Raw genomic sequence first — 26618 nt, forward strand, 5'->3', positions numbered from 1 at the left:
TAAATACAACAGCCTTTTCAGTAAACAAGAAAGTGATATTTCTGTACTGGAAGTATATTTCTGTGTAAAAAAAATGCTGCATACCTGTGTATATTACCACCACCCTCTCCAATTATCTTGCGTGTCATATTCCCTTAGAAATTTGGTTACTATTTAGTTACATGATCATTATAGACAAATTTACTTATCTTAAGTGATCTAGAATTTTTAGTTTAGTAGCTAACTTATACTTTTCCTTTACTACCGAGAAATTTAATGGAGTAAATATATGTGGTATTGTTAAAAAATATTATATGGTAATTTTCTGTCAAACTTACTTTTTTTCAAAAAAAGATGCTGGAATATCCCAAAGAGTTGTAACAGTGGAACAAAATTTACAGCAAAATTACATACTGTTAAAGTTAACTTTATTTAAATTTTCTATAACAGTGATGAAACATTTAGATATTGCATTCAAATGCATAGTACCGTAGGCCTATTGTAAAATTAGGTATCTTTATAGTTTCTTCAAAACAAAGAAAAAAATTAAAAACTACAGTTCCAGAAACATAATTTTATAGATTCTTGTGACTTATTAGGAGCCTATTTGTTTCGCCACATAGTCTTTAGAAAAAATTTCTTTGGGCCTATTGGCTCTCGGATTTGCAGAAATCACTTTCTCTGCGTATTAATGCGTCAATAGTGTGGAGACAGTTAAATTAGAGTTATTTAGGACCCTATACGTTGGTAATTTTCATTCGAGTTCTCTTAACAAACAAAATCTAACAGGTATAGGCCTAAGGTTTAAAATATATATATATATATTAATTTTAATCTTATGTTTATGAGTTCTACTTTGAACCTTTTTTGATTATGTCTAATTTATTTTTCTGGATTCTTAGGTTATTAGATTGTTCTACTTAGTGCATACAGCCTAAAGTGTTTATTGAGGGCTTGAATAGACTATAGATATGTCATGGTAGCTTTTTAGACAACAGGCAACAGCTGCTACCCAGCGGTTTATTCCGACTTTACGCGGGAAAAAAACTTACAATCCCTGCCAATTTGGACAATGGCCTCGAAATTCTTCAAACGTACGTAATTAAGAATGTCATATTTTCTGAAAATGCATCGTAAAAAATTATGTCCAAAGCACTGTATTGTCGTTATGCTTATGATAATAGTTAAATATTGTTGAACATGGCGTGTTGTTGTGAAAATCAGAGACATACACAAGTACATCCCGACTGCATCCTTGTCGACAGAGGCAATTGCAGAAAACCGCTTTCGTAGCCAGGAAATAAAGAAAACTATTTTGGTAAGATTACTGCCTACTCAACTAGGTGAAGTCTGGACAGTAGGCATATTCATTCATTCGTGTTTCATTTCCTGCATTCAGAGCCAAATACTCTGTGTACAAGCACGCCACTTCAGTTTCTTTCCTGGCCGTCAGAGGTTTTCACCACATTGGACTGGGTTGCACATGACTGAGTAGATGTTCCTTCTCCTGGTTTTCTACTGGCTTAGTGCCGTCCAGGGTGTCTAGAGAACTGAAGTCTAACATTTAACTAGACCTGATATATAGGTATGTAAGTGGACGGACAAAAAATATTTCGTGAAATTACATTAGCGAACGTGAAGTAAGTTTAAATTTTTGTAGTGTAATTTTGCACAAATGTTTCTAGATGACCAAATTGTATTACAGGCTTCAGTAAAAATACACCAATGTAAAATTACACATACAACAATTATAGAATCAATGAAAGTTTTTTTTAGTATAATTTAGTTGTATATAAGATACTTACGTCAATGTAAAAGCGCGTAAAACCTGTCTCAGTAAATCGACAACGACCAAGGAACTACAAAAATACAATTTATTTTAGTATTCATACTGAAGAAAACCAATTTAAATGCCACTAGGTTGCGGAAGAAGTATTCCCACTTCTTCATTGTTGTTGTGCACGATAGTCGTGAGGTTAAGATGTTTGACGAATAATTGGAGGGTTCAATCCTCCGCTAGGTCAGTGACACTATAGGAAGTTATAAATTGATCATTAGAAGGTAATTAAATTTAAATTAAATCTTAATTACCCAGTGTAGTAACAGGTTTAATCTACAAAAGTAAATTTTGAAGTAGTGAAAAATGACATGTCCAGTGTTTTAAATTTAGTAAATGATGCGATAAGATTAACTGACATTTGTGGTAAATTTATAAATGCATTCCTTTATAAATCTATACAACACAGAGTATAAATACACAAACAGCTGTGGCATATTTACTACCAAACGATAGAAATTGTAATTTTATGTACACAGTGTATGTGGTAGCAGAGTTTCCTCCGAAGTTAGTGTGATTTTGTACCTACACGTGTTGGTGTATTTTTACTCTTGTGTTTAAGTAAAACTTATCTAAACAGCAAATACAAGAATAAAAATACACCAAAACATTGGTGGAGACTCTGCTGCCACAAATACTTTGTGTAAAATTACAAAGTGTTTTACATTGTGGGCGAAATCTTCGTGTAGATGTATATGATTCCAGACCAGGGCAAGAAAATGGGACTGCCGTACAATTAAATATTAAATTTTTGATACTTCTGAAGATATGTGGAGTTTCACTAAAAAAAACTGTTAAAGCTCGCCCAACTGATTCGCATTGGAAGTTTTAACAGATATTTTTCACTAAAATTACTTTGACTCGAAGAAGTTATTCATAATTTCGTATAAATAGTAGACATGGATTCAATGTCTATGATTTTCTTGAAAAGAGCTGCAATTTGTTAAATACATTTTACCAATCCGAGCAGTAAGAAAGAGATAGAGAGAGGCCTACTGGGTTTTCATAAATATTATAACCCGTAACTTTTCCGTGAAACACAACTGCACGATATTTTTTTTGTATAACAAACAAAATCCCTTTGGAAACGAGTTGTCAAATTAATTTAATGTAATGCTTAGAGACCCATGAATTTCGCGGATTCAATGACCTCCAGGATAGACTCCAATATCCTCTACACACTCGCGCAAATGCCAACTGTTCATTGGCTGTTGACTTGTGAGTCGTCTCGACTGGGTGGCCTGTGATTCGACATTTCTATGAGTGAGGGTCTCTAATTGGCCCTCAGTCCTCCAGATTAACAGTGAACCAATGACAGAAGCAGCACTAAGGTCTAATTATTTGAATTTTAGCATAACACGAAATGAATCCGCGAAATTCACGGGTCTCTAGTGATAAGGCCTAACGAAAAGTATTTTTTTCACGAAACATCACCACCCCTGATTATGTATGGTGTAACGTCACGTTTAATCTAATTTGGAAGACTATAGTAATTGCTAGAGACCTGCAAAATTCGCGGGTTCAATGACCTCCAGGATAGACTCTACTACACTCTACACACTCGGGCAAATGCCACCTGTTCATTGGCTGCTGACTTGTGAGTCATCTCGACTGAGTGTCTGTGATTCGACACTTCTTTGAGCTAAGGTTTCTAATTGGCCCTCATTAATCCAGATTAACAGTGAACCAGTGGTAGAAGCAGCGCTAAGGTATAATTATTTGAATTGTAGCATATCACGAAATGAATCCGCGAATATTGCAGGTCTCTAGCTAACTGCTTGTTCAGACAAACCGTTTATTTAAAATATTCTAAAGGAATTTACTGTACGTACAGTTTACACTGAAAAACATAACCTATTTATAGATTGGTAACTATTTTACAAAGTACTTTCTTTGTGAAAATGCTTTGTTTATTCGGGATAACGGCGATATTGGCGCCCGCTCTCAGCTCTTGCAAGACGGCGAAGCAAAGAGAAGGCTTCTTTCTCCCAGCCCAGCGCGTCACCCTTTGCTTCCTCCAAACCCGTTTCCCCTACTTCGCCCAGTCCCCCTCCCCTCTTCCAGGATTCCCCCTCCCACCCATAACGCCATGTGCGTGTCACTCCCTTGTGTATGAGTCAACCCTAATAACTTTTGAACTAATGAATCGATTCCAGCCAATCCTGGCACACAGTTGCACCACGAGCAGGCCGCGGCACAGAATTATTTCGAGGCCGCCGATTGGATGTCGTTCATAGCTCTACACATACATGCTCGCTTCGATGTTTGAATAACTACCTGTTGTAAATACTATTTAGTATTTGTAAGTCTGCTAACGTCAGTACAGAAACAAAGCTAACTAAATACTGACATGTAAATTAGCTCTATAAATTTTGCGCTAGGAACAATCGATTGTAGCAAACCCCTCTCCCTTCAAATTTTTAACGAGGCTTTAGTATTTTATGTTCACATTAAACATCAAGGTAAAGGAACTATACCTAATAATTATAACATGCTTGTTCGTAATTAGCTCGGATTTAAGTAAAATTTGTACAGGCTTTGTGTTGCCTGGGTGTACAGTCAATTTTTTTTTCTTTGAATAAAGTGTTTGCGAATTTATTTCTCGCTGAGAACCCCTGTAATTTTTAGCAGTTATTATATTGTTTTGGCTCGAGTATGATTTTCCAACACACACACACACACACACACATATATATATATATGAAAAATAAAGTAATAATTAAAACGTTTTCATAACATTAGCATACAATATTTCATGTTATGCACATTGATTTTTAATACATCAATTTATAACCATATTAAATTGTTTATAAAATGTTACTAAATAAGAACCTATTATTGATTTTCATGGACTTAAAAAAAAATTGCATTTCATTCGTAGCATATACTGAAAGCATTAAATATAAATACATTAATGCATATGTGCATGCGTAAATATTCCCACTTTACGCAGAAAATATTATTCTTTAATAAAAAGGTTTGGACATGACAAACGTTTTCCTTGTACCTATGTCTATGAAATCACAAACCTTCGTTATATGAACTTCCAGCTTGATGTGGCTCTTAACAACTGACTACACTTATAAGTAAATAATGCATTAAGTTATTCTAAGGATACACCGTAAGCAAAATACAATGCTAAATCAAGGGGTAATGGATGATTTGATACGAATGAATAATTACGGATCGCGAACAAGTATTTTACAAGATTACCAAAGGGCTAAGAAATTATTTGGCAATACATTAGCTTGCAAACCATGCATAACAGAAATATCATCTTAATAATTTAATCGCTTGTCATTTGACAATCACTGTAGCACTTGGGGTGAATAACAAACCCGCAAAAAGAGTGCAACTAGAAGAAAAAGTAAAAAAAAATAAAAGTTATACATCTATAGTTTGGCAAAGCCTAGCCTGGATCTATTAAAGCATTGCGTCTTCGCGTGACCACGAGGAAAGATGGCGAACGCGAAAACGCTACGCGAAGGTGCGTGCCCACGCTGAAAATCTTTGCGAGTCGCACGCAACGCGACTGTAATAAAATACCGCCCGCCTTGGACACATATTAGTTTTTACATGCACCTTCGGCGGGAGGGGGTGTCGAAGGAGGGGGGAAAGGGTTGGCGCGCGGACGGAGAGAAGAGAGGTGGGCGGAGCCAGAGTTCGCGACCACGCCCTGCGCTCCTCCCACCGGCCGCTCGCGCGCTCCGCCCCGTCTTCAATATCTCTGTATCATCATCTCGCGGCGAGGGAGGGGAGGGGAACTAAGGAGGGGGAGGGGGAGACTGCGTTACTCGGCCTTTTCGGCTCCTTTTTTTATACTTTTACTTCTGCAGCCAAACAAGTTACCGGGTTTTTTATTTTATTCCGTTTTGCTCGTGTTCTTGTCCCATCTTGGAAATCCAGTAGGTTTGCCGGACGCGGGAGGGAGGCGGAATCTTCGGTGTATCGATGTTGCACCACATAACCCGGTGCGGCGCAGAACATTGTGTGCCCAAGGGAGAGAGACGGAGCGAGTACAGCAGGAGGAGGGAGAGGGCAAGAAGTGGTGGGGGTATAACAAGGACGAGGAAGGAAGGGGGTAAGGAGTGACAAGAGTTGGAGGAGGGGCGAGGAAGGGGAGATGACAAGATCTGAATGTTGACAGGTGACGCGCCTCGCTAGTTCTCCAACCCCGCGGCGCTGGCGAGGCGGTCAGTTTGCTCGACTGACTCACCTGGCAGCCATGCGACGGCGGCCGGAAGTACCCGACGTCCAGGCCCGACGCTTGGAGGCGGCGTTCCGATTTGACCCCTTGGTGCGCTTCGTGCGCCACCATACACATTTCGAGCCCTCATTCGCGGTTTTTTTCATAGTTAATCGCCATCTTTCATACGATTCATAGCAAAGTTTTTCTCGCCTCAGTACTTAGCACAACAGCTTTTCTTCCCTGTTGTAGCGGGAAATAATTATTTTCACACATACTAGTATTTTTCAGGTGATTCAAAAAAATTCTGCGAAACACCAGCTTCGCTCATTATTAGTTAGGCTGGTCAATTGCGAAACGAACTTTCCACGTCGATCACAGCCTGTAACGAAATAAATGATACAGACATGGACTAAGTACCTATCGGCTATTGAAGTAAAAATACAAATTATTTTTCAGTGATAAATCGTCATACTTAGGTCTACCCTACAACTAGCATTAATATTTCGTTTTATTCATTAGGTAGCTTACTACTTTTGAAAGATATAAACATTAATATTACTTTGATGATTAGACAAAGATTCTAACAGGGGGGGGGGGGGGGGAAGATAAAATTATATGCAATACAATCTACGGATGAAACAGCCTCTGAATTCGGTAAAGACCTATAATATATATATATATATATATATATATATATATATATATATATATATATATATATATAATTATATGAACATTTTAAATTACCATGACAATATATTATTGCTTATTTTAAATCTTTTCTTGGTTTATAATTATCTGGTATTAATTACCAGTCTCCAAGATATAACCGTCAAGTGATTAGCTATGTCACAAACTGCGACTGTAGATGACGCAAATAGTTTCACAGGTTCGCGAATGTTGACATCAACAAGGTTCCCACTGATTGCTGAGCCGTGAAACGTGAACACTGGATCCTCACTGCAAGCTGTGGCTGGTATTCTGATAATCCAAGATGGCGGACATGAATCACCACTGGTGGCAACCACCGGTCTACATGGCTGTGCACCGTGCGCCTGGTGCACGTAACGGAACATGCAAATGCTTCCCCTCCTCAACTCCTCCTTTCCTACAAACTTCCCCTCCAGCTTCACTTCGGCAGCTATAAATACCTGCGTCACTACACAGAGTTTGCCTTCCGTCGGCAAACAGTTTAGTTCCCTCCGCTGTGTTGCTCCTCCTTCCCCCGCTTTATCCCCTCCCCTACTCGAAGAGAGGTGGTGCCGACCAACCCTCGCAGTCTTTGTTTGAACTGCCGCGTGTTTTACACACCGCCAGTGTCTTGCGCGCCCGTCCTCAAGACGCGCTTCATGCGGGGGTCGCTCCAGTCCGCGGATACGGGGATATCAGACTGCTTCTAGTTCATCTACTCGATCCATCTTGGATTCATTCTGAATCACTCTCATTTATGAGGGAGTCTGGCATATGATCGAAGCTACCCACCAAAATTCACTAAAATCTTAGATTAATATACAAAATGTCCCAGAACTCAACGTAAAGCCGAGAACAGTCGATGGACCTTTAAATTACGGTTACAAAATAATTCATAAAGTGTCGCAGTTTTAGAGTTACGTACACGCATTTTTTCAAAAGTAGGTATTTCAATCTCCAACCTCCACCAAATTATTAGACACAACTAATAAAAAATGTTTGGCTTTGCACTCATAAATAACCTTTAAACTGATACAAATTTAAAATAAAATCAAACGTTAGGCGAAAAATAATTATTTGCGAGATTTAAACGGTAACAATTTTTAGCCGCGTAACTATTAATATTCACTCTTTAAAAAAATTACTTTGTTAACTTAACAATTTATTGGCTTTAATTAGCCATACTTTCAATTAAATTGCTATGACACGACGTACACCGATTATTGTCTTCTGCCCAAGTCATCACTAAGTCACGATCTGTCAGAACTGCCAAGATAATCCGGTGTAAATTAACGTCTGCTTTAGCTTACACTGATACTCCAACAAATAGGTATACGTTTATGTTAATGTTACTGAATTAACATTTTTAAAGATAAACAGTATAATTTTTACTAGGTTTTATATCCAGGGTAATTATTCGATTACTAGCTGGCAAAATATTTTATTGTAATTTTAGAAGTAAAGTTTTGTACAGTCGTGGTCATAAAAACTGAGCGGTTGATGTAAACTTAGTCCACTTCGGAAATGTTCGGATATAGTGAAGGTGTGTAGCTTACTGCTTAGGCAACATGTAATACGTGAAGCAAAAGACAACCATGACGAGCTTAAACAGCATCAGAATCACTCGTTCTTTCATTGGTGGTTACCAGAGTTTAGGGAAATGTACAGTTTGAGAATAAGGTCCTATTTTAGACGAGGGGGGTGAAGCCACAAAGGGAAAGGGGATTTCAGTGTACTACACGTACTAATATGACGGCCGTTTGTTTACAAATGTATCAACCTGTATTGCAGGTTAATTTGGAGAAAAATGTCAACCCACATCTTTACATTTGTAAGATTATGAAGATTATTTTTGGACTTTAAATATATATATATATAAACATACTAACCAGTAAAATTTTGATCTAATATTCTTTGGTTCGTTAGTAAAAGCGGGCTAGAACTGCTGATACAAACATAAACAAACTTCTGCCATATTAGTATGTGAAAATTAGAAAAATGGGGGAAAACGGCTTCACGTCTGATGGCTAATGCTCCATCTGTATCATGCATTGGCCTTCTTGGTTGAATGGCAAAAGCCAGCATTGGGCCAGTAAGTGGAAGAATGGTGTATGTGGAGTTCTGCATTAAGAAAGGCGTTGGCAAACATAATAAAAAGCTCTCTATTTTAACAAATGGTACGAAATGCCTTGTAAAATATTGCATTTATTTTCAATTATGCGTTTTTGCAACAACACTAAAACCATCCTCTATGTTTTCTTTTATAATGATATACGTTATACACTGACATTATTTATATGTATGTACAATATTTTACGTTATCAAATCGGGTTCATGGACTCAACGCTGATTACCAAATAAAAAACAAAACCTCGGAAAATTTTTACTGGAGTGGGTTATAATTCCGTTTACAAAGAACAGAAGTGATAGGAATGTTAGGTATATATATTTCCGTCCTGAGTGACCGTTTCCCGAATAACCTACAGTGATAATGTCTCTAGTACAATTTTATTTGACGATAGCATCATAGGTAATAAGTTTTTTTAAATTTTGTTTATTTCATATTTCTGTGAGGAAATAAATATCTTTGTCCAAATTTGCAACACAGCATATAATTTATTAGTACTAGGAGTATTGAAAACTATATAAGCATGACCTAAAAAGTAATTATGTGATACCATGTACGCTCAAGATGCGGATAAAAATTATTATAAAAAAAACCTGCTTTTAAACTTGAATGAATATGAACAGCTATTTTCATTCTAAAACCGTGGAGTACAACTTAAAATATATATTTATATTGGTCTATAGTAATTTAAACACACGTGATATTCCGAGAAATCGTTGGGAGGGATTGAATTTGGCTCGCAAACACCACATCAGATATGACAATGTCGGGGAAAAATTGACCTCTTTCCTTCTATTTTTTTTTTCCGGTCAGATACATTTCGTGACACTGAAACCGTGAGCTAGTGATCCACTGGGGGGTGATTTCAATCCCTCTTTTTTCAACGCGCCCTCCCTGGGTGTCGCGGCGGTGGGTGGTTGTTGTTGTGGGAGGGATGTAGAGGAGGGAGGGGGGAGGTGGCGGGTGAAGCCCCTCCAATCGTGGGCTCGACATTCCGAACAGAGCGCGCCTTCGCTCCTCCACGGGCGGCCAGATGTCACTCACTGCCCCTGTTCACTCTCGTCACAGCACTCGCTCGCAACTGGCGCTGCACTGCCCGGGCCAATGAGTAGAGACCTGCCAAAATTCGCGGTTTCGATGGCCTTCAGGATAGACTGCACACACCCCTGTACACTCGGGCAAATAAACGCGAGTTCGTTGGCTGCCGACTTGTAAGTCGTCTCAGCTGGTTTGTCTGTGATTCGATCCTTCTTTGGTTGAGGGTTTAAAACTGGTTGAGATTCGTCCAGATGAACAGTAAGCCAATAGCAAAATTATCTAAGAGGTATATGTGTTTGACTTCTAGCCTATCACCGAATGAATCCGCGAATTTTGCAGGTCTCTTCCCATTACTTACACGAGAATAATGTGGTAGCTAGGGTTTATGTTTTGTAGACAGAGCCACGTTAGTTTGGCGGACACATTGGGTTTGAAAGTAGACATCTACTTAGCGTTGATGATTGCTCTACTGTGCACTTGACTCGCCCTTGAAGACACTCGGCCGCAGCTTCAAACAAGGCGTTGAAGTGGTTATTAAATCACCAAAGGAGATGACTTTGTTATCGACCAGTCATCATTCTCTAGCAGGCGAAATAAACGTGCCTCAGATATAATTATTTAATGTTGTTCCGAAATGAACGGGAAGTTTGGTCGTTAACGCAACGGAGATCTCGGGAGGAAACATTACTGCAGGAGAGAATGGGCGATGTTCACCCGGTGGCACCGCGGCAGTTTGTAATTGGCATCCGTCAAGGTGCCGGCCTGGAACCTCAACACAGACGCGCCGGGGACGCAATATTTCTTTCTTTCGCACGGAGTGATTTCTCTTTCCCTCCCGAGCCTCAGCTGTTTCCTCATGACGAACCCTTTCACCGCGGCAGTCTCGTGAGAAACGAGAACAAGCGGACATACCTCACCCGGCGCGGGATGCGATGTTTGACTGGGGCTGCCGAGTGCCCGCGTGTGCGACGGGTTTCTGCACTCCCGTGTTCGCTTGGTCGCCATTTGCTGAGCTGATGCTCCCAGACGGTCTCTGGGTTGCGAAGAAGCCCTGGGGCCTCGCCTCAGCCTTTCAAACATCCAGCAGAGTACGCGAACACTCCACTGCCCCAAACATCAGCAGGAACACCTATTACTAGGGGCAGGCATTTTTCGCGAAAAGATTCCGAGATTAGTTATAAGTAGAGAGAGGAAAAATTCGCGAATTCATTTCGCGATAGGCTAAAAGACAAATAGTTATACCTCAGTGCTGCCTCTGCTATTGGCTCACATCTCACATAGATGGCTCTGGGCCAATGAGAAACACTCAACCAAAGCTGTATGGAATCACAGGCTGCTACGTTGGGACGTCTCACAAGACAGCAACCAATGAGTGGGTGACATTTGACCGAGTGTACTTAGAACTATGGAGTTCATCATACAGGTCATTGAACCCGCGAATTTTTCAGGTCTCTAGTTATAAGTTAAAACACTGAGCATCGCCTGTGTTTCGTGATTGGGTGGAATTTCTTTCAGGCACATGTCAATTGTTACAACACTAATCACAGTAATTCAGGTGCGAAAGCAAACGCGTCCTTGAATGGCTGTGTCAAACAAGGCAACGACTTCTCTCGCAGACGGCCGCCAATCACAAGAGAGAAACCACTGGTGCGGGTATACCTTGTTGCAGTCTAAGATTAATTCGCGAAAAATGCCTGCCCCTACTCAGGAGGTTTCCGCTTCTGCCCCCGCGAGTGTTCTGCGTCCAGGCGGTTAGACACCCCCCCCCCTCCCCCAGCCCACCTACCAAGCCGCCAGTAGCTGCACACCTGCCCGAGCATTTCCTCCTCCGCCCTGCCAGACTGTCACACAGCCGCGGTCCCACGCGCAGTGTTGCCAGCTCATGCAACAGCCCCCGTCTCGTGGCCATTTTGAACCTAGTGAGATTTTAAAACGCAGTAAAATGTAAAAAAAAATACGAATAAGGAAGATAATTAATTAATTTTTAAAGTTCCCAAGAATCTCAAAACCTGATCAAAATATTAATATTTTTTGACGTGACAACGTCTAATAAATCGATGAACGCCGGCTGCACGCACGAAAAAGTGTCCCGTAACGCACATTGTCCCGTTACGCTGTGTCCCGTTACGCTCATTGTACGCTTACGCCGCATCTATCTCTCTTCCACTCGATTGGAACAACCATCGATTTGACTTTTTCGAGGCACATTAAACTTGAAACACTCCCATTCGTTTCTTACTTTTCCTATCATCGTCCTATCCTTAACATAATAACACAGATTGGATGAAGTTAAATAGCAAACATGTATAAAAGTTATAGTTCAAATAATCTCTTCGTTAAAGTTATAAAAATATTTGAATTAATGAGTGCAAATAAAAGTAAATTTATCAATTAAATTGTAGATTTCATTTCACTCCATCTTTGTATCCATACAAAATAGTGATAATTAATAAAAATGATTCAATTTTATTCATAAAAGTATGCAATCATTTCATCAATGTTTTGTTATGACGTTTTCACGTTAAACTATCGTCCGTAAACCGACTTTACAGACAACCAATTTTTTTTTTACCATTTTCAGTTGACTTTAAACATAATGACTATGTCTCAAGTGAATTGTCTTCTGTCTCAAAACACCTGGTTTTTTATTGCAATATTAATTGGCCGTCGTCTAGTTGAATGAAGACTGCTAAAAAAAAATAACTAGTTACCTTTTTTTTTAATGTTGCGAATGCAGATGCAAATGAGATATTTCGTACTGTATAATGGCATCTTACTAATTGCTATTTGGCAACGCTGTCTACGGAAGCGCCGGTTATACCTTGCAGGTCACGTGAAAGATCTTTGACTGGCGAGCGTAACCTTGAGCTATTAATAGAGTCCCGGAATATTCGCGGATTCAATGACCTCCAGGATAGACTCCAATATCCTCTACACACTCGGGCAAATGCCAACTGTTCATTGGCTGTTGACTTGTGAGTCGTCTCGACTGGGTGGCCTGTGATTCGACACTTCTATGAGTGAGGGTCTCTAATTGGCCTTCAGTCCTCCAGATTAACAGTGAACCAATGGCAGAAGCAGCTCTAAGGTATAATTATTTGAATTTTAGCATAACACGAAGTGAATCCGCGAAATTTCCGGGACTCTAGCTATTAACTTTTTTTTTTAAATCTTCAGGTGTCGATTTTCATTTCAAAAAAGTAAAGAAGAGTTGTGTTGTTTCAAATTTTATTGATAATACTCGCTTGTTGATAACATGAGCTTTGTAAATGCTTTAAAAAAAAAAAAAAAAAAACCTTTTCTAAAAATATTTTAAACACCAATTCACAACCGTAATGCAGCATTCGCTCTTTCCAAGAGTACACATTAAAATTACGTGGCAGTAAACTTTGCTTCAGTTGCGAAAACTTTTGTAAGGACTGTTGCGAGGAAACAGCGCTATCTCACCACCGCCTATTAAAGCGATGGCGCAAACCGTTTAAGTGCAAGGATTGAGCGCCTAGGCGCGCGATCGCTGCGTAAGACGATCGAGCTCCACTTATCGCCCACGGCGCGGAAGAGCAGAGTGGCAGAGCAAGCGCTTTTCCCCTGGACAATGCCAGGGCGGATGTTGATGGCCGCAGTGTTTAAACACCTGCCGAGTATATTGACGCCGTGGGCAAAACGAACACACACTCGCAACCAAACGTGTGAGCTATTAAAAATATCGACTCTTCAACTATCGCTACAAGGAAGAGAACATAGCCCGTCTATAACCACAAGTAGTCTCTGTTAACGGAAATATAAACAAAATTGACAAAGAATTTTTTTGAATCATATAAAAAGGTAGAAAATACGCAGCAAGCTAACTAACATAGACATATAATATTCAAACATTTAAATTTAAAACAAATATATTAATGACACGTGTATAATATAGCCTATTGCTTGTGGAAATCGAAAAAATGTTTTAGGCATTAAAAAATAACTTTAAGTACATAATTAGAAAAATTTGACCGCAAAAATGGGCAACTTCGATACAGTTCCGTTATTCATAATTTATAAAGTTAAACAATACATGATAACCTGACGATTTACATTCATGCAAATTCAATTTTTTTTAATGTAATAGATATATGTTAAAACAAATCCACATAATCGAAAAGGTAAACATTATTTTCATTACTAACATTTTGTATTCAAAGTAGTTAATTTATTTAAATATAATTCAATGATAAATCTACGTTTCTCCGAAAGAATAGAAAAAAAATGTATAACTCACTTGGACGTACCTGAGTGTCTGACGCTAATATCTTAGGAAGAAAAATTAGGTGAGGACATGGTTTATGTATTGGTCAGAGCACCAGCAACTGGTCCCGGACGATAAAGTGGCTGATGATTTGGCGTCTTTATAAAGGACCAATAACTGACCTAGGACGAGGTCTGGCTGAGTATGTATTGTAGTTGTCTAAAGACTTGTAAATGACCTAGGATGAGAATTAGCGAGGATGATGTGATGTACTTGTCTGAGGACCAGTAACTGACCTAGGTCGAGAACTGGCTGATAATGTGGTGTAGTCTGAGGACTAGCAAATGAACTAGGAAGAGAACTGTTGGGGGATGTAGTGTAGTTTTCTCAGGACTAATTAATGACACAGAACTAGAACTGGCTGAGAATGTGGTGCAGTAGGTCTGACGACCAGTAACTGATTCTAGACGAGAAAGTGGTGGAGTATGCAGTACCAGTAACTCATCTGGGAGAAGAACTGGCTGAGAATGTGGTGCAGTAGGTCTGACGACCAGTAACTGATTCTAGACGAGAAAGTGGTGGAGTATGCAGTACCAGTAACTCATCTGGGAGAAGAACTGGCTGAGAATGTGGTGCAGCAGGTCTGACGACCAGTTACTGATTCCAGACGGGAAAGTGGTGGAGCATGCAGTACCAGTAACTGATCTAGGAGAAGAACTGGCTGAGAATGTGGTGCAGCAGGTCTGACGACCAGTAAATGATTCCAGACGGGAAAGTGGTGGAGCATGCAGTACCAGTAACTGATCTAGAAGAAGAACTGGCTGAGAATGTGGTGCAGCAGGTCTGACGACCAGTAACTGATTGTAGACGGGAAAGTGGTGGAGCATGCAGTACCAGTAACTGATCTGGGAGAAGAACTGGCTGAGAATGTGGTGCAGCAGGTCTGACGACCAGTAACTGATTCCAGACGGGAATGTGGTGGAGCATGCAGTACCAGTAACTGATCTGGGAGAAGAACTGGTTGATAATGTGGTGCAGCAGGTCTGACGACCAGTAACTGATTGTAGACGGGAATGTGGTGGAGCATGCAGTACCAGGAACTGATCTGGGAGAAGAACTGGTTGATAATGTGGTGCAGCAGGTCTGACGACCAGTAACTGATTCCAGACGGGAAAGTGGTGGAGCATGCAGTACCAGTAACTGATCTAGGAGAAGAACTGGCTGAGAATGTGGTGCAGCAGGTCTGACGACCAGTAACTGATTCCAGACGGGAAAGTGGTGGAGCATGCAGTACCAGTAACTGATCTGGGAGAAGAACTGGCTGAGAATGTGGTGCAGCAGGTCTGACGACCAGTAACTGATTCCAGACGGGAAAGTGGTGGAGCATGCAGTACCAGTAACTGATCTAGGAGAAGAACTGGCTGAGAATGTGGTGCAGCAGGTCTGACGACCAGTAACTGATTCCAGACGGGAAAGTGGTGGAGCATGCAGTACCAGTAACTGATCTAGGAGAAGAACTGGCTGAGAATGTGGTGCAGCAGGTCTGACGACCAGTAACTGATTCCAGACGGGAAAGTGGTGGAGCATGCAGTACCAGTAACTGATCTGGGAGAAGAACTGGCTGAGAATGTGGTGCAGCAGGTCTGACGACCAGTAACTGATTCCAGACGGGAAAGTGGTGGAGCATGCAGTACCAGTAACTGATCTAGGAGAAGAACTGGCTGAGAATGTGGTGCAGCAGGTCTGACGACCAGTAACTGATTCCAGACGGGAAAGTGGTGGAGCATGCAGTACCAGTAACTGATCTGGGAGAAGAACTGGTTGATAATGTGGTGCAGCAGGTCTGACGACCAGTAACTGATTCCAGACGGGAAAGTGGTGGAGCATGCAGTACCAGTAACTGATCTGGGAGAAGAACTGGCTGAGAATGTGGTGCAGCAGGTCTGACGACCAGTAACTGATTCCAGACGGGAAAGTGGTGGAGCATGCAGTACCAGTAACTGATCTGGGAGAAGAACTGGCTGAGAATGTGGTGCAGCAGGTCTGACGACCAGTAACTGATTCCAGACGGGAAAGTGGTGGAGCATGCAGTACCAGGAACTGATCTGGGAGAAGAACTGTCCGAGGACGTGGTGCAGTGGTCTGACCCAGAACGAGCAAGCGGCGGGGGATGTGGTGTAGTTGTCTGAGGCGCGGCGAGTGAGCCGGTATGAGGTTGCAGTCGAGGACGAACGCAGCGGGCGCATGTGGCTGTCTCGCGCCAGTCGCCCATGTGTTCAGGTCGCGCGCACATGGTGCGGAAGAGATGCCGCCTGGGGAGGGTGCGGCTGAAGATGGGTGCCCCTGCTCGGGAGGACTAGACGGCTGCGGGGAAACTTGGGGGGGGGGGGGACTGGATAAAAAAAAAGACCAAACAAACATTTCACGCACATGTGTGTCCTGTCAGTCGCGTCTACTAAAATTCGATGCCAATATGAGCCGCCTTTAAAGCTCGAGTGGGCCATTACAGCTTTTCACGTTGAGTGAGAACGAAGGGGGAAGTCTTTTCCTGAGGGAGTTCGAGGCTATGTCCCTCCCGCTGTATCATCATTTACGACGCGCGATTTGGTTCATTTCCGGAAACCTACCAGGACGCTGCACGCATGTATTTTGTCTTACTGTTTGTACCCATCACGTGTTTTTCTGTCCGTAAGCTGCCACACCAAAATAAAAAATCCGACTCATTCAGTTTACAATTTAGGCAATTATCTTCATTTCAGTTGACGTGATATAATTTTTACAGACCTGTAATTTTCATATATATATATATATATATATATATACATATTTGATGACATGGTGGATATACTTTCATCATTTATATATAGAGACCTGAAAAATTCGCAATTTCAATGACCTGTAGGATATACTCCATGATCCTCTATGCACGCGGGAAAATTACGTCTGCTCATTGGCTACTGACTCGTGTCACCTGTTAATTGGGACACTAATGATTCGATACTTATTTTGTTGAAAGTTTATCATTGACCGAGTGTCATTCAGATAAACTGTGGCCCAACCACTGATGCGGTAAAAAGGCAAACGTATTTTGATTCTAGCCTATCGCGAAATGAATCCGCGAATTTTTCCGGTCTCTATTTATATATTTGGGTTGTTTTGAGGGTTGGTCGAATGTTGAGACGCCTTCCAAAAGTCCTGAGCTAATTCTAACCACCGCGCAATGAAACAAGCGCAACACACACGCCACAGAGTGACGCGTCTCCCAGAAAGAGTTCGCGACCAATGAAGAGACAAAGATCGAGCAAAGTGGTGCGGTTTTTTTCTCTCCAAAGACATTGGAAGAGTCCAGATGAAGCTTGCTTTAGCAAACGTAAGGTCAAACCAACCATACCGTTGCCAGGCAACGACCGTACAATTTATCTTTACAATATAATCATAATATTTACTTAATGCTTTTTGTATACACAAAAACAAGAAAATGAGTCTTTCCCTTCCTTTCAATAATAAAACCGTTTTTCTTAAATTGTATTATTTAGTTTCCTCCAGGCAAATACTAGAATGGTTGCTTACAAACGACAGACCATTAACTATTCCTCACAAATTTTTTTACTGCGTTCAAGCTTCGACTTTAATTACTTTGGTGTTTTTTTACTTCTCGTATTGCTCAGTCAATAAATGTTTTATAATTTCAAATACATTGAAAAAAACTGTTGGTTGGTGCTCGTGGTGGATACGCGATGTGCTTGCCTCAACACACGATTTAAAAAAAAAAAAAAAAACAGATACAGTAAATGATAGCCCATGAGAAGTTTATTTGCAGATGGCTATTTCGAATAGTTATTTACTCTTTCTGGCAGCAGATTTGAACTTAAAATTAATTATTTTAAATCTATTAGTACCTGAAATGATACTAATAAACTGCTATAAGTCACACATGAATACAAAGCATGTTCGGTACTGACAGCAAAAACATGTTATTCGTTCAGCAGACAGTAAATAAATTAAAATAAGTGCCTAGATATATTTTGCCTATAACGAACAACTGTAGCTAATATTCTTATAAGCTTAAAATAAACACGAATAGGGATATATTTGCTCGTATTTAATATTAAGCTCGCATAAAAAAAAGTTTGTTTGCTTCCTTGATGGCGTCTTTACCCTTGCCTACGCTTCATGAAATGCCTTCAACATAAAAATAACACACACTTGACCCGTGTCAGTTCCATGGGTTGATATTGTTCTCTTAACCAAAAATATACAACTTTGAAATTTTATTTAAGAGAAACAATATCTGGAAATGAACATAATATTTGTTCAAAATAACCATTGGCAATTTACAACTCCAGCTCATATAGTCCCGGCGACTTTCTTGACTCATAAAAGACAGGCTGTAGACTTGTGGAGCTTATCTGCCAATGCCAGAGCTTTATTTAAATCACGACAAATAAAAGTGGAATCGATGCAAGTGTCGTGATTACGCGATAGGTAGAGACCTGCAAAATTCGCGGATTCATTCGGTGATAGGCTAGCATTCAAACACATATAGGCCTACCTCTTAGATAATTTTGCTATTGGCTTACTGTTCATCTTGGCGAATCTCAACCAAACCAGCTGAGACGACTTACAAGTTAACAACCAATGAACTTGCGTTATTTGCCCAGTGTACAGGAGAGTGCGCAGTCTATCCTGAAGGCCATCGAAACCGCGAATTTTGCAGGTCTCTAGCGATAGGTGTTAACTTTCATTAATTTTGTTGCTTTCTGGTGTCCAGATAAGTTTAAAGAATTTAAGAGGCGAGAGACGACAGGGTTAATCAATTTTTTGAACATTCCGGTCGGACATTAAACCTCCACCGAAGAACACCGGGCGGAGAGAGTGAAAAGGCCTTACCCCGCTTGCGTGGTAAGCAGAAGTAGCGCGTATCTCCCTCGAGGTAGCAGGACAATCCGTCGCTCGTCACCCGGACTGGCTAGGTTGGCTTCAGCGAGCTAATAAGCTGCGTGATAAGGAGGTCTCTGGGAGAAGGACTGACCTGAAAAACGCGTCGCTCGTGCGACCAAGTGTAATCAAAGATCCCGGCCGTCGCGCGGGGGATGGCGTTGGGCAACCAAGGGACTGTCGACTCAGCCCAGTGTTGCAACATCTCCGCGCTGCGTGATGGCGGCACGTCTCTCTGCGCACTCACATAGTTGCGCATGTCCCTGCCACTTATTTACACGCTCGTGTGTTTCCTCTTGCGAAACGCGTCGCCTGATATAAGTACCAGCTTATCGACTTGAAAAAATTGTATCGTCCGAAATTATTATTGTTTTCAAGTGTCACGATTCAGTTTCTTTGTCAGCACATGAGTTCAGTAATTTAAGTGGTCGTGTCACTGCGTTTTCACCTACTTATGACAGCATCAACTATAAGGAAGCTACCAATATGGACATGTGAATTCGGGTAATTTTTTGGTACCAGCTAGAAGGAATTTTCTTTTTGTCAGTCGACTTCATAATCATTGCCGCCACTTTCTTCTCTCTCCTGTAGGTTCGTTACTTGCAGCCAGCCCTTACAGACTTGCTAAACAGCACGTGATCCAACTATGCAGACAGTGCAGGCGTTTGCAGTTTAAACTGTTGTCCAACATACATTCATAGGAATTACAGTAAATTACAGGCCTTTTCAACGAAGAATCCACCTCAAATAAACGAAGAGTTCTTAATTTCAGATTGCCGAAACTTCGTAGAAAATACTCAGTATTTTAACTTCCGAATTATGTTTGTATAAACAGGGCAAACACACGTGTAGAAGAAATAATTGTGGTTTTGCAGTAGTCTTAACCAGTTTTAAATTTTTTCCGCATATATGCGAAGGTGGACAAAAGTTTAATTTTTTAGTTTAGAAGTTTTGAAAGTTTTGTTAATATGCTAAGAATGTACTTTTGGATCAATGTTCAAAGTAAGTGAAATCAGTGTCCGAAGATAGTAGTAAACTGACGAAGATCCCTGGATAATTGGTAAACAGTGTTCTTCGTAAATTGAAGGTGGACATCCGCGGGATGAAGACGGAAAGCACATCACAAACACCCGGTCCTGAATCCAGGGAGAAGGTTTGTTGAGTTCCCTACCCTGCCGGGAGTCGAACCAGACACACCAGCCACTAGAACAAGTGGGCAAACCAGTAAACAGTACTGGGTAATATCTTTAGTAACTAATCTAGTCATGACTTCTATTCAGAACTATTTAAGTATATAATACCTACTCCCCTTCACCTATCTTTAAGGTACTCCACAAAAATTAACACATCAAAGTTTAAACATTGCTGGAGCAGTTGATAGTTTTTTTTTTTACATGCAGAAACATACTGTCGAAGTTATTACACATCTTTGAAGTGCTTTTTTTTCAGCTCTCCTCAAACAATAATGTGGCTGATTCGGGCAAGTTTTCTTCTCAGTGCATAAACGTTTCCACGAATGCATTCTTCTGTGCTGTTTGCATACTCAAACGTGACCGAGGTGGCTCCGTAAACGTTAAAAGACAGAATGTTTCTGCCCCAAAAAATGGCACACATGCTTCACGGAGCCTTGGCGGCCGCACTGAATTCAATTCACTTATGGGATGGTATAAATGAGTTAAATGGGCGATAAGATGGCGGGGCACGCATGGTCGTAATCCTTACGACGCGTGTACGAGCACGTACGACCTGATACGTTCCGCTACGTGCGTTGACGCGCGACGCTCAGTTGACGACGAGCGCCCGCGCTTCTTCCCACGGCGCGTTCACACCGGAGCGTTACTTCGCCAACAATCAAACAAATAATCACCGTCACAAATTTGTTAGGTGTGAGAACCGTAATTTCAATGCTACCGCAGAATGAACGTCAAGAAAAAAGATCTTAGTTTGTTTCACTTTTTTTTAAACTCATAATCATTTTTCACAGAATAAATTTTCATCAGGAAATGTATTTAAAATGGTTTTTTAATGACCATCTGAGTCTTCAGAAAAATAACAAAAAATAAATAAAGAAAGAAAATTTCGTCGAGAAGTACATTTCTTATTTCATCCTGGTAAAAAAAATAGTAAAAAATGTATTTTTTAAAAATTTTCTTAGTGGATCAACATTTTCCCGTTTAAAACAATACCTATATATATTGTTTTATATTTAGAAGGTGTAAGTGTATGGTAACCTGGTAAGATTTTAGTCTCTAAAACTAAAAAAAAAAAAGTGAGCGTGCCTTTCAGTGTGTAAACACGTAACATCGATACGAGAAAATTCATGTGTTCTCATGTTGTTTATGTTGCAAATAAACTTATAAGATGAAACTCAGACACCAAATTAAACGTAGAACTCTTAAAAATAATGCTGTGCGTGATAAATAAACAAAAAAAATGGATTCATTTTAGGGGAAAGTGGTAACAATTTTTCATCCTTTTAAAAACCAGCTGTAATTCTATATTGAACAAGTTGGTAATAACCTAACTGAACAGAACCCAACCCAGTTTAGGTTAGACTAATTTTTATTTATTTCCCACATTTTTTCTCAATTTTTCGCTTCGGGTAGTTTCGGAACAGTTATGGCGCATTTATACCTAATGATTTTATTTCACAAAATTTACCGTAAACAATTATGATGTCCACATTTGAATCAAATTCTTATTTTCCGTAATTTACTTTTGATAATACGTGTTGACCAAAAGCAAAATCTTAAAAATTTAACATAAAATATTTGAAACCAAGTTGGAGTCTTTCGGTTTCTTTCTTAAAAACGGTGTTTGTATCGTTTCGAATGTCACGCGCTCGGCAAAATTTATCATTGCTTCTCTCGTAAAGTTCGTTGTCAAACATGGCCTAAAAATACTGCAACGATGTTTACTTTCGTCAATACTAAAAAATTAATTGAAAATTTGTTGGATCTCATCGAATACTTCAGAGTTTTTTTAACCACGTTTTTTGAACGAGTATTGAATTTACGTTTCACAAATAAGTCTTATGTGTGTTTTTGTGATATCTTTGTGCTTGGCCTGTCCAATACATGTGCAAAGTTGCGGTTTGTTAAGTGACGTAGATGGTGATGGCTAGAGACCTGCAAAATTCGCGGATTCATTCGGTGATAGGCTAGAATTCAAATACATATACCTCTTAGCTAATTATGCTAATGGCTTACTGTTCATCTGGACGAATCTCAACCAGTTATAAACCCTCAACCAAAGAAGGATCGAATCACAGACAAACCATCTGAGACGACTTACAAGTCGGCAGCCAATGAACTTGCGTTATTTGCCCGAGTGTACAGGGGTATATGTGCAGTCTATCCTGAAGGCCATCGAAACCGCAAGTTTTGCAGGTCACTAGTGATGGCATATAATGTTTTTATAATATATAAATTAGTTTGCCGGAGGATGCTACAATTAAAGAAAAAATTTTTCTCTGGGTATTATCCCGAAGAGACCAATTATTTTCCAGAAGTTCGGAAATGGTCTCTTTCCCGATTATTATCCCGAGTTTCAGGATCCAGTCCACACACACTCACTCACACACCTACACACAGATATATATATATGAATTACCACGGGTCCGCCATCTTTTCGAGGTTTTTGAGACTTCCGCGCAAGCGCACCGTTCTTACGTATTTCCGTTCCATTCATGAAATTACTCCTGCCAAATTCCTTATACCGAGAGCTAAGATATTTACACATAAAAAAACATATGTCATGCATTATTAAAGTATAGAAGTCAATTAAGGACATCTTGAAAGATGTGTACGGTCTGCCCCGCAATGTTTACCACAAGCAGATATGAAAGCGTTGACGTAACGTGTGACTTGACATTTTCCACACACGAGAGAGAGAGAGAGAGAGAGAGATAGAGAGAGAGAGAGATATAGAATGCCACGCCAAACCTCTTTCCCGATTCAGTGAGAACAACTGGTGTAGGCTGGAAAATTTCAGTGTCGTCAGGTGAGGACATAACGTCTCACACTTTATTATGTCTGAGCAGAACAATACACATGGCACAGTTTCTACTTTCTATAATAAAACGGTACGGGGTACTAAAAGCGGCAAAGATTTGGTTACTAGGCTATAACAATGTATGCAAGAGCAAAAATACATTAATTGTACTTTGTCACTGAGCAATAATTTAGAGAAATAAATGCGAAATCTAAATAACAAAAATTATGCATCCAAGATGGCATGTTTCATCCCTTTTAGAACAATCAGTTAGTCAAACTGAGATTCGAAAAAAGAAGGTTTCGCGAAACCAGTTTCGAGAACAGACGCTGTGCTGAAGAAGAGAAAAGTGCGCCGTGGAAAGACATTGCGTCAAGCGTTGTGACGTGTGCGCATTTAACCCGCGCAGCCCCCGGCTAGGGCGGCCGTCGATGCAAGTTGCTAACAAGGAAACGAAAAAGGGAAATTGAATCCCGAACCGGAAGTTGAAGATCTCCGCAGTGTGGGCTGTAAAACGTCCCGGTCTGCCGCTCGGGGCAAGAGCGGCACAAGGCGCGCAGGGCCGGAGCTTTAGGCGTCTCGGAGACAAAGCAGTCGCTTTGTGCGGGTTAGCTGCGCTGGAGGAGTGGCAACACTGTCGCAGACGACTATGCTGGGTTGGTGGCCCCAGCCGAAGCTCTAACACCTTCCCGATCAAACATCAGGGAGTGATCCCTAACTGTTCTATTTTAAATAAGCTCTGGAATGTAAATAAATCGAACTGGCAGTTTCTCCCACCCTACCCTGGCAGGGCGCACATGTGGGAGGGGAAAGTGAGAATGCCGGCCGTAGATCGGAACAATCTGTCACAGACGACAATCACGCAACCTCGCCTTAGGTTTCGTTCATTAACAAGCAAACGGCAAACGTGCTAGAAACCGACATAATTTAAAAAAGATATTAGCGGTAGGCGTTGGAAAACCCATGTCGCAGAAACACTGTAATGCCAATAAATTATTTTCAACTTCTTAATATTTTTAACAAACAACAATTACATGTAAGCTTTCCTTTAGCAACAAAATATTATCATTATACTTATATATAAAATGAAATTTAGTACTGTACAGTTATGTTAATTGCATCCAATAAACAAAAAAAACGAAGAACGACTGAAACTTTTTAAAAAGGGTGGGAAAGACATGAGCTAAATATTAGTGCAAAGTGCGCAATTACTGACTGAAATTAACATTTTTTTTAAATCGTTAACTTGTTAGGAATATTTCCCTAACTGCTTAAACACTTTGTAGTTAAATGCTGAACAAAAAATTTTGAAACACAGCACATAGAGAATGAACCCTTGGCGAACCTTTGTGTCAGATGTGTACTAAACAATATTTCAATAAACCATGAAAAAGCACACATTATAAGTAACGACTGGTGCTAATGTTTAACAATTAGCTTCGAAGTGCTGTGACAGATGGCACTAGTTTCTAGAACTGTGTTTTTTCGCAGCTGTTTGTGCGACATACCATCAACGCCCAAAATCTTACAAGCATGCTTATGTACGGTTTCCAGAATTTTTGTTTTCTTATTGTTAGCTTTATATAGTTAAGCATGTGTACTTTCATTTACTGTTCGCAGAAAATTGTATGTCAAATGCTTGAAAAGTAATCAAGGTGGTGCAAAACGTTTTTTTGAATGGTGTATATATAGGGAACGGAAAAATTCGCGGGTTTAATGACCTGTAGGATGAACTCCATAGTTCTACGTACACACGGTCAAATTTCACCCACTCATTGGCTGCTGTCTTGTGAGACGTCCCAATGTAGCAGCCCGTGATTCGATACGGCTTTGGTTGAGTGTTTCTCATTGGCTCAGAGTCATCCAGGTGATTTGTGAGCCAATAGCAGAGGCAGCACTGAGGTATAACTATTTGTATTTTAGCCTATCGCGAAATTAATTCGCGAATTTTTCCGGTCTCTATGTATATAAAACGCTTTTGTCCTCCATATAAATTTTTACAGAAGGAAAAAAAAATTCATTTGACAAATTTCGCACGAATGGTCGTTATTTGACGAATGCTTGTGCTTCGCATTGTGCTGTCACCCACGAGTGTTTCCCGCCGACTTCAGCGTCATGTACAACCACGGCAACGAGCAAAGAGAACCTCAGGGGCCTGTATTCCTAGGTGGATTATCACATCATTTATGGGGGGAACAAAGCAACAAGAACGCCAAACAAATCAATAGAACACCCGCCGAAAGGGAAATAAGGACGGGAAAAGGGGGGGTTGCGGTTGTGTTTACACATCAGAAAAGTTTCCACCGCGCCGTATAAAAGGAGCGCTCCTATAAAGCTATCACAAAGTGGGCGATAAACAGCCATTAGTAGACACACGAAAGTTTCAGCGGTTTAATTACCTACAGGCTAGACTTGATGACACTGTATTTTCTCGAACCGTTATTATTAGTTAGTTAGGCACGGTTCTTGAAAATAAAGATTATATGCGACCATTCAGTCGCTCTTTGTTTCTTGTTGATTTAGTTTTATTAGGGCGTGTCAGAACAACTGTGACCCCATTGTAGACGTAGAAAAAAAAAAGTCTGCGTGTCTTTCAGCATTCGCCAGTGATGTGTAGACATCTAAGCTCGCTAACGAGCAAATTCAAGTGTTTTTATGTTGTTCATGTTGCAAATAAACTTATAATACGAAACTCGGACACGGAATATACGTAAATTCTTCAAAATAATTCGAGCGTGATAAATATACTGATAAATAAAATATTCGCTTTCCAAATGCATACCTACCAAAATGTTTAGACGCGAATCACACACTTACTTTCTGCTCCCGCCGCTGAAATTCGCTACCTGAATTGTAAACAATGCTGGCCACAATCACACGCAGATAGCAGCACGAAACACACGTAAATTTTAAACTATTATAAACGGCTCCGATAAAGGCGAGAAAGAGTTGAAAATATCTTAAACTTCGGCTTTGAACCTGATTTTCGACAAGGAATTTTATTAAAATACTGTCTATCTTGTTAAAATTCATTATAAACATAATACTTATAGTTTTCAATTAATCTAGAAGCTATACTTTTATGATATTACTAAAATATTAACCTGAAACATTTTTTAAAACACATATTTTAACACTAAGTATATTTTTTGTATATTTGTTTTTGCTTAAACGACTGAAATCAGTATGTAAATTATTACTACAAAAAACCTTAACCTTATTGAGCTAATTAAAAATTATTATAAAATACTATTTAAAAAATAAAATCCAGAGAAGAGGTTTGAACCAAGTCCCTTCAGGTTATGAAGCTTGTGCTCTACCGATGTGCCACCGAGCCAATTGCCACGTAGTAAGGAGAATATGTATTATAATTATTGTAATGCCAGTTTCTTAGGTATTTTAAAAATTGAGATTACTTTTTACTATGACTATTTTATTTTACCAAATATATCCCGGGGTATTTTCACTATCATCAAGTTTCATTTGGCACACCAATTCATTTGATATATCCCTCAGTGTTTAAGAACGTGACTATATACGGGTTTATGTTGCTACACGTGGGTTTGCCATCTTTGTGTCACATTTCTGTTCATCGACT

General features: G+C 40.0%; 1 protein-coding gene across 5 annotated transcripts in view; it reads right to left on the bottom strand.

Annotated features, from left to right (window-relative positions):
• Positions 1 to 26618, bottom strand: part of LOC134529692 (homeobox protein cut) — a 393665-nt gene that overhangs the window by 261577 nt on the left and 105470 nt on the right. The window lies entirely within an intron of this gene.

This window comes from Bacillus rossius, chromosome 2, assembly GCF_032445375.1.
Source record: "Bacillus rossius redtenbacheri isolate Brsri chromosome 2, Brsri_v3, whole genome shotgun sequence".
Taxonomy (NCBI): Eukaryota; Metazoa; Arthropoda; class Insecta; order Phasmatodea; family Bacillidae; genus Bacillus; species Bacillus rossius.